The sequence below is a fragment of the Rhinatrema bivittatum genome, chromosome 2 (assembly GCF_901001135.1).
Source record: "Rhinatrema bivittatum chromosome 2, aRhiBiv1.1, whole genome shotgun sequence".
NCBI classification, from domain to species: domain Eukaryota; kingdom Metazoa; phylum Chordata; class Amphibia; order Gymnophiona; family Rhinatrematidae; genus Rhinatrema; species Rhinatrema bivittatum.
Window position 1 is genome coordinate 487,192,602 of NC_042616.1, and position 14,510 is coordinate 487,207,111.

The following is a 14,510-nucleotide window of genomic DNA, read 5'->3' on the forward strand; positions in this document are numbered from 1 at the left end:
CTGCCTTCCTGTTTACTGGAGGCACTGAGATGGGGTGTTTCCAAATCTGGAGTAGCTCCTTAAAGATGCCATATACGGGAACACTACCTCCTTTGGGGCATCAACGAACTAGAGAATCTCCAGCATCTTGTGACAGGCATCCTCCTCCATCAGAAGCTGGAAGGGAATGGCCTCTGCCATAGCCTGCAAAGGTGAGATCTCCAGCAGGGACTGGATGGAGTGGGCAATGATGGATCTAAATCCATCGGCTCCCTACAGCCCTTAGGCATCAATGCACCTGATGCTAGAGTCGAAGGATCAGACGTTTTGGACCTGAAAAACTTTTACATCTTATCTAAAATGACCTTGGAGGTCATTTGATTGCAAAAACACCACCTCCAGATGTTGTGCGATCCCCCCCCAGGAAGAGAAGACCTCTTGCGGATCTGTAATGTTCATGGTCCACGGGCACTGGGGGCATCGGCGAAACCCCGACGCCATAAAAAAGAGCCGGCGAGTGGTCAATAGCTGGCAGCCACCGAAGAGCGACACTGCCAGGAATCAACTTCAACGTATGAGGAAAAAAAGGGGAAGAAAAGGGACCCGGCACAGACAAGTCAAAAAACGACCAGAGCTCCACAATCGCAAGGCAAAAGCAGCACAGAAAAGAAGAGACTGAAGGGGGACCCTGCGTGGACGCGTGGATAATGGCTTGCTCGGCATTCTCAGTCTGCCAGTCAATGTTTCTAGTAGCACAAGCACTGACAAGAGGAGGAGCTATTTCCTACCTAATCTTTAGTGCAACACATGATTTGGTGAGAGAGGTAACTGTGTTAGGGTTACCTGGCAATAATGATCATATAATCAAATTTGACTTGATAACTGAAGGGAAGACAATAAAGAAGTCTACTGTGTTAGCATTTAATTCTCAAAACGGAGACTATGATAAAATGAGGAAAATATTTATGAAAAAAAAACTGAAAGGAGCAACTGCAAAAGGTTAAGAGATTACATCAGGCATGGACGTTGTTTAAAAATATGTTCTTGGAAACCCAGACCAGATGTATTCTACACATTTGAAAAGGTGGAAAGGGCAAAAAATTACCGCATGGTTAAAATGTGAAGTGAGAGGCTATTCAAGCCAACAGAACATCTTTCAAAAAAATAGAAAAGGGATGGGAATGAAGAAAACAGGAAACAGCATAAGCACTGGCAAGTTAAGATGCAAAGCACTGATAAGGAAGATAAAGACAGAATTTGAAAAGAAGCTTGTTGTGGAAACAAACTCATAATAAAATGCTGCTGTTGCTTGGGCTTTGTGCTTAGAATCATTATCCTACTGAAAAGTGAATCTCCTTCCCAGTCCCAGGTCCATGGCAGACTGGAACATGATCTGCCTATACTTTGCTCCATCCATCTTTCCCCCAATCTTCACAAGCTTCCCCTATCCCCACACCGCTGCAAAGCATCTCCACAATACAAAGCTGCCACTCTGCCACCACCGTGCTTTACTGGAAAGATGTGCTGTTTTATGCCATACACATCCCGTGGCATGCAGTGACATTTATAGCAGGGGATTCAGTTTCGCTCCCTCAGGCCCCTCTCCCCCCCCCCCAACAGCAGTCTCGCTCCCTCAAACTCCCCTGCCCTAGAGCCAAAAATACATGGATCCCATATGGCATTAGGCCTGCTATAAACCCACAATGAAGTGTGGAACGATGGACAAACACACTGATATGAACACATCCTTCCCACACATTAGAATGGGGCTCTGTAAGTTCTCTTCTGGTTTCCATTTGAGCCTTCATTTACCTGTAATTGGTCCTTTGAAATGTGTTTTAACTTGAGTGATGTCTTATTTCAGGTAATTGGTTCAACCCCCCCCCCAAATTATCCTCTGGAAATTCCCCTTGATGTATCTAATGGGGCACATATTTCCTTGTGTTTTTACAGTGGCCTCTGTAGCCATGCCATCCTCTCTTTGGTCCTAACAAGTGTTCAATCGATTTTGTTTTCGCAGGCACATTTCTCAAGAATGTAATGCCGCTTTATTTTACCCCATGTAATTGGTCCCTCCCGATGCAGCCTTTGCAAAACACTGTCCGTGTCGGTGGACTGACATTTCAATAAAGACTTGGCATTTTAGAATTATTAAACTTTTCCTGTTTCAATTGTTTTTTCTGGTTTATTTTACATGGACCTTTGCAATTGATTTTGCTACACACCTGTTGGATTAGGCCTGTTATAACATGTAATAGGTGTGGGCTTGACCCTCAGAAAGCCATGAATAAACAGTTGCAATATAGTAAACCTCCTACATCAAAAACAGCACTAACTGCCAGCACTCAAACTACAACTACCTACGAAAAGGCAACACTGCAATTATTACATTAGGCTCTAAAATATCAATATATCTCCTACTTAGAAAACAAAACAACCCAGGCTGCCTAAAATATCTGTAAAATAAAAAAAATACTGTACAAAAGCTTCTAAAATTACGCAAGTCCCTTCTTCAGATATAAGAGACATTCACATCTAAAGACGGGTCTTAAATTGTCTCAGTAACTCACATACAGTATTTCTGAATAATATTTAGAGAGCTCCAACAAAAGCCATCACAGCCTACCAAGAATAAAGTTTACCCCCAGGGACAAATCTGCCATATCAAAACAACACTAACTCCCAGGATTCAAACAGCAACGACCCTATCCAGGAAAGCGCAGTACTGCAAACATTATATCAGGCACTATAAGACCAATATACCTCCTATTAAAAACAGAACAAGACCGACTACTATCAACCTCCACATAGAAACTATATACTGGCAGAATCCCTCACCTGGATCCCACATACAGAACACAGACAGGCCCTTACCAAAGGCAAAATAAGAGACCAACAAATAACAAAATAAAAAAATATAAAACATCGTAAAAGTAAAAACCATATTAATAAAAAGAAATATTTAAAGACAGCTGATGAATAGAACATCTCATAATTAAAGCCTCAAAAATATTTATAAAATTTCCCAAAATACCAATATAATATTTCAAAACAGCAGACAAATCAAATGTCCAATAATGAAACTAACAAGGATTTAACACATCTCCTGCTCTCCATACCTGGGATGTTTCAGTTTCCAGCTATTCTGAGATAGTTGTGGATTGGGAGAGGGGGAGCCAAATAAACTTTACCCTCTCACTCACACACAGGCTTTCAATCCTTCACATACGTACACCCACATACAGGCCCCTCCCTCCACACACACACATACACCCATTGGCTCTTACATACCCAGGCTCTCACCCAAACACACACACATACAGGCAGTCACCCCCCACACACAGGCTGTCACCCACAAATATGCATCCAGGCAGTCATACACATACACACATAGGCTTTCACCTCCCTCGCCCCCACACACAGACTCTCACACATATAGCCTCTCACACAGAGGATCTCACCGAACTACACACACAACCAGACTCACCCACTCAGGTAGTCACACATATATACATACACCCTCTGACTCATTCACCCACACAGGCTGTCACCCACCCCACAGACACAGACTCTCAAACCTCCAACAACATACACAGGCTCTCATCCCCCCACCCACACAAGCAGACACACACACACACACACAGTCACCCACAGAGGCAGTTACCCACATCTCACCCCACTACACACACAAAGGCCTGGGCTTCTTCTTCAGCTGCTAGCGGGATCGGGGTCCACTGGAGGCCACCACATCCTCCTCTTTTGGCCGCCAGTGTGATGGGGTCCACTGGCAGCCACAGAGTCCTCTCTCTCTCTCTCCAGCCACCATGAGACAAGCTTCACGGCGGCCGGTCGAATCATGAGGCGGACAGCATCAGGAGTCGCATTTATCCAAGCAACATCTCCTGCTGCCATGGGGCTGGTCTCGTGGTAAGAGATGAGAATTGCTCCGCAGAAGCAGAAAAAGTGTTTGAATAAATGCAACTCTTGCTGCCCACTGGCGAGGTTGTAGGGAGTTGTGATGCCACTGATTGGATCCGGCAGGGATAAGCCAAACCCCTGTCCGATCTCATGCATAAAATAGGGGTGGCACATGCATGCCACCACGTAGTGATGCTTATGAGCGGAGGAGTCACTGAATCCCTTGAAGGCCCTAACCACATGTCACTGCACATATCGCTTAACATTGAGACCAAAAGATCTAGTTTAGCCTCATCAGACCACAAAACCTTCTCCCACATATATAGTTTCACCTAAGTGTTTCTTTGTAAACACAACGTGGCACATCATATGGCTTTTCTTTAGCCGTGGCTTCCTTCATGCCACCCTCCCATGCAGGCCATGTTTGTGAAGTAATCTTGAAGTTGCTGAACAGTTAACATTTTCCTATAGTTCTTTTAAGTAATCTTAGGCCTCTCACAGTGACCTTCCACAGTAGTTTCCTTAGCCCACGGTTACTGTTTTTGGAGGGACTGCCCGACTGCGGCAGTGTCTTGTGGTGCCAAACTGTTTCTACTGTACGATGAACCTGCAGTGCCCCAAGTGATAGTCAAAGACATTGACATTTTCTTTCAGTCGTCCCCCAATTTACACTTTTGAAGAATTTTCTCTGCGTTCTTTCAGCAGCTCCTTGATGGCATGTTTTGACATTTGCTACAAATTCACTCCATATGAAGGAAACAGCTTGACTCTTCATGCAGGAAGGAGTATTTGAATCTCCTCAATCTCTGGACACAGATGGACTAACTTATTATGAGCTTTAAGGCAATTTTTTGAACCGAAGCTAATCTGGGTTTGTAATGAAAGGCCATGAAGACTTAAACCACCAAAACATTCTTAAATTTCTTTTTGGACTGTTTCTACAATTGTTCTTTCACAATGAGAGTAGGGTATGTTGTGTAGATCAGTGAAAAAACACCTCCTTTAACGCATTTGATTTTTTTTTTTTAGACAACAGATTGTGAAACATGTACAAGGGTGAGAAGGCTTTTACATGGCACTGTGTTCTACCCTATTACCACCAGCTGTATGAAAGCAATGAGCGCATATGCTGTAGAAATGAATTGTTGCCCCTGGTAGTTTCCTTTCTGTTCAAACAGGAAGAGACAGTAATAAGATCCAGCATTCCTGCTCATAAATCCGCAGCGTATTACTGCCACTCTAAAAGATCCCCTGTGGAGATAATGGCTCTTGTAATACCCAAGTACATTACCATAATTTATTATAAATATTTGCAAATATTGCTTGTGGAAAACAAATGAATCTCCACATTAATCAGGAAGACAAGCACAAAATGATTCTCCACAAATTCACAATTTAAAAAAATGGACTAAGAAATGCATTGCATTCACTTTTAGTGCATGCGGTGGATCCGATCAACAAAGAACGGGTTTTCATGAGTTGGTGGGTACCAAATCAAATTAAAGCCCCGTTTAGCAGGGGCTCAATGAAAAAGAATCCAGGTAGGTAGAGGCATTTTTTGCCCTGGCTGGTTCAGCTTGTCTGCGATGCTGTTCGTCTGAAGGTTTTCTTCACTGGTGTGTCTGAAGACAAGCCGCTCACTGAATGCGGCCCAACAGTTTGGCAAATACTGAATAGTAAAAGCGAAAAAGTTAACATTTATGATCTCAGTTCAAGCATGTCATCAACCAGTTGGGCATGCGCTGCATTTAAAGGTTACAAAATAGTTTTCCTAGCTTCAAACACTGAAAATAAACGGCCAGATTTTAAAAGGGTTACGCGCTCAAGTTAAGCACGTAACTCTTAAAAAAAAACAAAAAACCCTGCGCGCACCGAGCGCAAGCCCCGGGACATGCGTAAGTCCTGGGGCTTACGCATGTCCCGGGGCTTGTGCAGGGCTCGGCGCGCACAAGTTGCACAAAATGTGCACCCCCTTGCACGCGCCGACCCCGGAGTGTAAAGCCCCCAGGACACGTGCAAGTCCCAGGGCTTGCAAAAAGGGGTGGTGTCAGCGGCTCCTGGCACAGCGACCATTTGCCGCTGTGTCAGAGATCGCGTGCCGGCAATCGGCCAGCAGGCTCAAAAGGTACAACAAAACTTTTGGGGGGGGGGGGGGGGTTAGAGTAGGGCCGGGGGGGGGGGGGGGGTTGCGTGGCTCAGCGCAGGCAAGGTGCAAAATTGTGCACCCCCTTGCACGCGCCGACCCTGGATTTTAAAGCTTGAGCACACACATGTACGCCCGCGCGCAACCTTTTAAAATCTACCCCTGTGTGTATTTCCCTGTCCCCAGAGGGCTCACAAACTTAATGGATCACGACTAATTTATAACTGATTCTTTGATGTCACGATTTCTTGCATAATACATAGTCAGTTGAATTGAATTTAGTGTGCACATTTTATACAGTATATATAAGTTGCGATACTTAAATTGTTATATGTACTTTATACATAAGTTGTGATATTCATATTGTATTGTTATAAGCATTTATGTATTGTCTGTTCTTGGATTGTGTTTGATCATTATGGATGAATGTATAGGATTGATATGTGGTTTTAACATCTTTTGGTAGGTGGTATTTACTGCAATGATTAATTTTTTTTTATATTTTTGTAACCTGTACTAAAAGTGGGTAATAAACACTTGAAATATTAATTTGAAAATATATGGGTATTCTCCCATTCCAGTTTTAGAGATATACATACACACATTGCATATATATACACACACACATATATGACGTGTATTCACCATGCAGCCACACTGACAACCAGTGACTCAATGCCTCCATTTTGTTTCTCTTCCTGAAAAAGGAGTACACAAAACACATGCACACGGGCTCAGAGAGGCAGAGACTCCATACCCAGACAGAGAGAAACAGATACCTCATATCCAGACAGAACAGACACCTCAAAACAGAGGCCAACATAGCAAATCAGATACCCAGACACCCCACAGAGAGAGACAAACAAAACATCCAGACAGGCACAGAGACACAGACATACCATAACCTAGACAGAAAAACACAGATACACCACCCCCCAGCCAGAGGCATAGACACATCACACCCAGACACATCGAAATACACAGGCAGACAGGCCACATCACACACACAGACATCAACCACACACACAGACCAAAGCACACCAGACAAACACTTCATACCACACCAGCAAGAGCGGGACCTTTTTGTTTCAACTTAGATGCCAGTCAAAACTTTAAGAACTGAGAAGAAATCCATCCTAACATGCCTAACTTTTTTTTCTCAATTTTTCCTATTTTTCTTTTTTTATTCTGTCATGATTTTATTTGCTTATTTAATTTTTTTTTTTTAAACACTTTTTACCTCTCCCCCACTTCCTCCATCTCTCCCTTCCACATCCTCATTCTCTCTGGCCTCTTTGCCCATTTTTCTCCCCCACCTCTTTTCCTCTAACAGGCAATAGCTGAGATCTCTCTCTCCCTGGATAAGGACCTGGCAGCAGCAGGAACTCTTCCTAGGCTGAGGTATGAGGGTGGTAGCTCTTCCTCGGTTGTGGATCACCGCAGCGGCGGTTCCCATGTCCAATTTTGCCACAGAAGCAGCAGCTCCCTCCCCACCTGTGCCCACCACAGCAGATGCCACTCCTCTCCCTGGCCCATCGAAAAAGACATGTGGCTAAGATGTGGCAGGCTTACAATGATGTTACTCCCTCCCTCCTGAACTTGTGGTGCCTCCACGGCACAGAGTGTCAACAGTAAAGCCATTTTTTTTTCTTTCCTGATTGGGCCCCGTTGACAGGGCCAGTGCAAGGTTAGAAGCAGCTCTAGGTGACTTCTGCCTTGCACCCACCCCTGTTCATGCTGCCCCCCCCCCCACCGGTCTTGGGCCTGACTTCTCCTACCTTGCTCGTGCCGCCCACTGTATGCTTCTCAGGGCCGCAAGCAACACGCACCCAATGAATCTCTACTCCTCTTTGCCACGAGTGGCTCTGCTCGCAGCACCACCTGGCTGCTCTTCGGCACCCCCTAAGGGTTGGCACCATAGGCAACCACCTAGGTTCTCCTTATGGATGCACCGGCCCTGCCCCTTGAGGATTGTTCAAGTCCCTCAATTTTCTCACCTCTACTCTAAGGTATACATGTTTAGATCTTTAAGTATGACCCCATATGCTTTAGAACAAAGAACTTGGACCATTTTAGTAGCCACAACCTGGATCAACTTCCTCCGGTTTATATCTTTTTGAAGCTACGGCCTTCAGAACTGTATACAGCATTCCAAATCAATACCTCGCGCATATTCATGATGAATATGCATGAGAGATTTGCATGAAACAGAGGCAGTGTATTCACATCTACTGTAAATATCCTGAAAACCCACCTGATTTGGTGTGTCCAGAGGGCTAGGTTGCAAACCTCTTCTTTAACGCACCAAACTAACCCCTCCCCCCCAGCAACTCACCCTTCATATATGCGCTTACTCTGTTCAATAAGTGGCTACAAAAGAGGGAGATGGAGAAATTAGGCTGCCAATCTGCAGTCAGAAAGGAATGGAGAATAAACCAGAGAATGCCATAATACTTCTGTATTGCTCCATGGTGAGACCACATTTAGAGTACTGTGCGCAATTCTGGTCACTGCATCTCAAAATAGAAAAAGTTAAACTAGAAAAGATACAGAGAAGGGCGTTCAAAGTGATAAAGGAGATGGAATGGATCCCTTATGAGGAAAGGCTAAAGAGGTTAAGGCTATTCAGCTTGACAAAGAGATGGTTGCGGGGAGATATGATAGAGGTTTACAAAATCATAGGTGGAATAGAACAGGTAAAAGTGAATCAGTTATTTGCTCTTTAAAAAAAAAAAATACAAAGACTAAGGGACACTCCATGAAGATAGCAAGTAGCACATTTAAAACAAATTTGAGAAAATTCTTTTCCATTCAACATACAATTAAGTTCCGGAATTCATTGTCTGAGGATGTGGTAAAGACAGTTGGCGTAGCTGTGTTTAAAAAAAAAAGAGGTTTGTACACATTCCTAGATGAGAAGTCCAGAAACTGTTATTAAACAGGTAGACTTTGGAAAAGACACTATTTATCCCTGGCAAAATCCAACAAAGAACAGCTGGGGGTTGCCATATAACAAATCATGTGCGTACTGGATAGGGAAGAGGGGAATTAATGGGATCACATGAGTCATGCTATTGCAACAGGTAAGACTGCAGCCATGGCCAGATATGTTTACCTGAGTGATAGTTTTGGCATCAGTAGAGAGCACTGATCTTATAAGAATTAAAAAAAAAAAAAAAAAGATCCAGCATTGCTGAAGTCAGTTTGGACTAGCACAATTTTTGTCTGATCCCACTATTCACAAGAAGATGTGGAAGGTGGTCAGGTCTTTACAGAGTAAAGCTAGGAGGAAGAGAAACTTAAATGCAAAAATAAACAAATCTCGTACAAGAGCTGGAAGCTTGATTATGAAGTATGAGGAAATCTTATATAGAGCAGTCTTATAAAAAGCAGATAGTATTCATCTGATGTTGACAATTCAAACAACCAGAGAACTGCTGACAGGAGCCTGAAAGTGAGGAATCCAAGCCAAGGGATTGGTTTCTAGTGTGGCAATCACTTAGCAGAATAAAATTTAAAAAAAGGTGGTACAATTGGAATAGGACAGGAGAGTGGAGGGAGGCACTTGGGCTAGTTGTGGATACTTGTTCTTTAGCTACCCAGGCCATTTAATAAGGGGAGGGTAGAGGATATCACATGATGACTTGAAGGGGAGAGGATGCAATTTCCCTTCTCGGCTTGCCATCGCCTAATCCACCCCCATCTACCGTGCAAATACCGGTTAATTTGCCTCTGATCCAGTGCATTCTGCTTCTACCAGCTGTGGTGTATTGTTAGGGCGACCATGTCATCAAGGAATGCAAAAAATAAAAGAAAAAATGAAAAACTAAAATCGCCTGAAACCACTATGGTGAATGATGTTGGGCCCTGGCCTTCGGAATCCACGCCTCAGCTGAGCACAACTTTTGCTGATATGAAAGTGGCAGTTGTGGAAGCTCTGGAACCGGAGCTCCGAAACATTTAGATAAATTGAATGAAGTCTCTACATCTATCACTGGCTCTGAACGGCTATTTTTTGAGGTCGAACAGCATGTTTTGGATGTACAGGATGGCCTCCAGGTGACTCAGTCGGAGGTCTCTCAGCTAGTCTTCTCTCCTGAAACACTCTGAAAGGCTAGAAGATTTAAAGAATACATCTCAAAGGTCTCAGTTACACTTCATTGGATTACCAGAGTCTTTGGAAGATCATGCTCTTCTGGCTCTTTTAGAGTCTTGGCTCCCTACAGAGCTGGGTCTCAAAGAAACATGGCCCCTTCCAAACTGAAAGGGCCCATCGGTTGGTTCCAAAGAAGGACAACTTGGAGTGCTCTTGTGTGGTTATCGCAAAGGTACTGAATTATGCTCATAAAACTGAAATATTTCAAACTATGTGGTCTGGGAAATCTCTGCAATATGAGAATGCTAAGGTGCTCGTTTTTCAAGACTACTCCACAAATCTATCGCCGCAGCAGCAGGCATTTGCTCCACTATGCAGTAAGCTATATGAGAGGGGCGTTCAGGCGACTGATTTACCGTGCTAAACTATGGGTTATAACCATCTGCTGGCACAAGAAGGTTTACGGATGTCGCTGAAGCCCAGCGATTTGTTGACACCATGGATGTGGCTCCTCAGCCTGGTAGCAGATCGAATCTTGATGTGTCTTGAGTGGTGAACAAGCGGTTGCTTTGTTGTTGTTTTTTTCTACTTTAACCTCCCGACTGTGTGAGGGGTTCCTTCTCATTACACAATGTTACAAGCTGGTGAAGACCATTTTATTTACTTTTCTCTTGTTCAGGGACTTTAGTACTTTACAGATTTGCCGGGAATACGGCAGATGTTTCTCAACATCTTTTGTTTATGAACTTTATCTATAGTGCCCAGTCGTTAAGATTGTAAGAGCGCCGGTTTGAATGTGCCAGCTCTTAGGACTGCACAATGGCCATTTTCTTTTTTTAAATAACCTGCGCCAGTATCTGAGCTACGGATGCTGGGCGATTCAGGCTGGATTGTTTGGTGCTGACAGCTTCTATTTTATCTTCTACAAATGGGAAAACTTAAAACTACTGTCTTCTTGTGAACTTCATATTGTTACGTATTACCAGGGTTAATTTTCACTTATTCTGTACTGAAGCTCTTAGCTGAGCTATGTAATGTACAGCTTTCTTTTCTAACCGCTGTTGTTGGTGGGTGGGAGTGGTGTGGGGATGGGGAGTCTTGTCAGCATGGTGTGTGATCTCTTTTCTGGTTAACATGGGAAGGATTGCTGGGTTTTGGATTTGGGCCTGGGTAGGAGGGTTGGACCTGGGGGGTAGGGGGGTATTTGGGAGGGAAGAGTTGTATTTCTCATGTGGTTACCAGTGCTTATCTCTCATGGTACATCTTGGATCTGTATAGTAGAGGAAGTGTTGTTGGGGGGTAGGGACCTGTACTGGGAAGGTCCCTCTCCTATTTCATTTTTTCTTTTCAGATGGGATAAATGTTGCGAAAGGTCTTCTGGATATTTTCTTGCTATGTATGTGGTATTAATTCTCCTATTAAGAGAGCTAAGATATCAGCGTTGAAGAAGAAATCAGCAGACCTGTTTTGTTTTTTGGGGGGTTTTGTTAGTTTATTTGTTTTTTAAACAAGAAACATTTTTTTCTAAAATTATTGATATGGGTATTGATAGCATTCTGATCTCAGACCATGCCCCTGCTTGGATCCAGCTTACTCTTCATGATGTCACACAGCTTGGCAATAGTTGGCGCTTTCCATATCACTTAGTAGATGACTTACCATTTCAAGAGTATCTATGTTCAAAATGGAAAGAATACATGGCTCACAATCCTTTTCTGATATTCTGCAAAAGCTGTGTTGTGGGCCAACATTATATTTTACGTGGTACAAAGGAGATGGGCTCCTGACAAGAGATTGGTATCTGACTAGTCAACTTCAGCAAGGCAAAAACGTTTATTACTGTCTAATACTCATGATAATAGAGAACATTTCCTGGTGTTGCAAGTGGTTCTCAATTCCATTATCCATCAGCACACCAAGAAAAGTATTGTGTATAATCAATTTAAGCTTTTCCAGTTTAGCAACAAAGCGGGTAAATTTATGGCTAGTCTAGTTAGGACTAACTGCTGTTCTAATTACATTTCAACTCTCCAGTCTTCGGGACAAATTACTAACTCCACCCTGGAGATCTTCTGGAGCTTCCAACGGTTTTATGTTAATCTCTATTTTCCAGGAGGATGGGATCCCAAGAAATGTGAAACCTTTTGCACCAGCTTGAAGATCCCCAGATTTACCAACGACCTGTTCACTTGGCTAAACAGACCGATAAATGAGGGGAAAATAAACTTTGGTATCAGTCAAGTCAAGTGTTTTAAAGCTCCTGGCCCAGATGGGTATAATATAGACTTTAAGATTCTGATTGACACTGTTAGTGCTCCATTAGGTATGGTATTTAATGAACTGATTTCTACTGGGGCATATCCTGCTCATGTTAATTCAGCTCATATTACTCATATACCTAGTAGCACTTTTTTACCTGTATGAGCCTCATTCTTCAGACTTCAATCTGACATCGGAATGGGTGGATCCAGCCGATCCTGCTATATTACAGGGCCCCACAAGTTCAAACATGAGATTGAAGCTGGCGGAGGAGGTGCACACAGGTGAGAAATACCGCTCATCTCCTTTCAGCAGGAAGGAGGGAGATATAGTTTGAGTGCCAGAGTTCTATAGGGTGAATCTGGACTCTTGTTCGCCCACAGATGGAAAACTCTTGAGTGAGATCTGGGAGTGAAGTCCAGATTTTCATGGATAGATTGTAAAGGCAAGCAAGAACTTGATGTCTTCAAAAGCTTGGCTAAACGTTTCCAAGCCCATCGTAAGGGAGTTACTAGTATACTATGAGAGAAATGTTTTGGGAGCTGCGAAGATGAGGCTTGCAATATATAACGCAAATCCAATGGAAAGACCAGAGCCTTCTCACTGTGTAGGTTAACATACCGGGATTTATCCAATAACCATTCCCGTACGATGTGTAAGTTACTAGCCAGGTTTATGCTGCTAAATCCAGAGCACCCATTCTACCCTGTTCCCATTTTTCCTTCAGCCAAGCCAATAGAATCCTTGATTTCTTTTCCTGCCAAATAAAATGGTGGAGCAACTTGTCCATATGTAAAATATCCCTATATTTCAGCTGTAGTGGAAGATTTTGAAACACAGAGCCACTTTGGGAGGATGATCATTTTAAAAAGGTTAATTCGGCCTCCTAGGGAAAGTGTTAAATCCTGCCATGCCTAGAGTTTATCCCAATAATTTGGAAATGTTTAACTGATAGAGAGCTGATAAATTAGTGGATGTCTGCAAACTCAAGTATTTAATCCCCCCAGTCACCCAACATAAAGGAAAATGACCATCCCCCCAGTCACCCAACATAAAGGAAAATGACCATCCCACTGCTCCTTAAGAGATTCCGGAAAAGCCAGCACTTCAGATTTCTCCTTATTTAACCAAAACTCCGAAAAAAATCCCAAAATCCAAGAAGTTACCCAGTAAAGAGTCCAATGATTTAACAGGGTCTGTGAGAAAAACCAGGATATTGTCAGCAAAGGCTGCATATTTAAACATCTGGTGACCCAGGATAATCCCTTGTACCTCCTCAGATTTCTGGATAAAACTCAATAGAGGCTCTAAAGTCAGACATAATAGTAACGGGACAGAGGGCAACCCTGTCTGGTACCACGAGCAATGGGAGAGGAGGCAGAATGTGACCCATTGTCTATGATTGAGACTGTCTGTTGGTGGTATAAGAGCTGAATTGCATTAAAGAAGAAACCATTCAGCCCCATATTGTGGAGACGAGAAAACAAATATCCCCATTCCACTCTATCAAACGCTTTTTTGTCGTCGAAGCTAACCACTAGATAGGCTTTGCCCCACCTCTGACTAAGCTCCATAGCCACTAAAAGAAGTTGCACATTTGTAAGAGCATAATGCCGCGGACAAACCCCACCTGGCCAGATCTAATAATTGAGGGTAAGCTCACCGCTAAGCGATCTGCTAAAATTTTAGCAAACAACTTTTGGTCAAAATTTAAGAGAGAGATAAGCCGATAAGAAGCCAGGGAAAAATGATTCTTGCCTGGTTTGGGTATATGAGTAATATGAGCTGAACTAACATGAGCAGGATATACCCCAGTGGAAATCAACACAATCCTGTCCCGGAGGGCTACAAACAATTCCTTCGACTTCATGGCTTCGATTTTGCTCTGACATGCACTGTCAACTATGAGACCTTATATGGACAGGTGTGTATTTTTCCAAATCATGTCTAATCAATTGAGTTTACCACAGGTGGACTCCAGTCAAGTTGGAGAAACATCTCAAGGATTATTAATGGAAACAGGATGCATCTGAGCTCAACTTTGAGTGTCATAGCAAAGGGTTGAATACTTATATAAATGGGATATTTCAGGGTTTGGTTTTTTTTTTTTTTTTT

At 43.2% G+C, this 14,510-nt stretch overlaps 1 protein-coding gene and 1 long non-coding RNA gene across 2 annotated transcripts in view; one reads left to right on the top strand and one right to left on the bottom strand.

The window, feature by feature from the left end:
• Window positions 1–2,144, top strand: part of LOC115085035 — a 52,974-nt gene extending 50,830 nt beyond the window's left edge. The window contains exon 3 of the long non-coding RNA XR_003854697.1: window positions 2,000–2,144. This is a non-coding gene — a long non-coding RNA (uncharacterized LOC115085035). The remainder of the gene's footprint in view (window positions 1–1,999) is intronic.
• Window positions 1–14,510, bottom strand: part of SLC22A23 (solute carrier family 22 member 23) — a 344,725-nt gene that overhangs the window by 270,850 nt on the left and 59,365 nt on the right. The window lies entirely within an intron of this gene.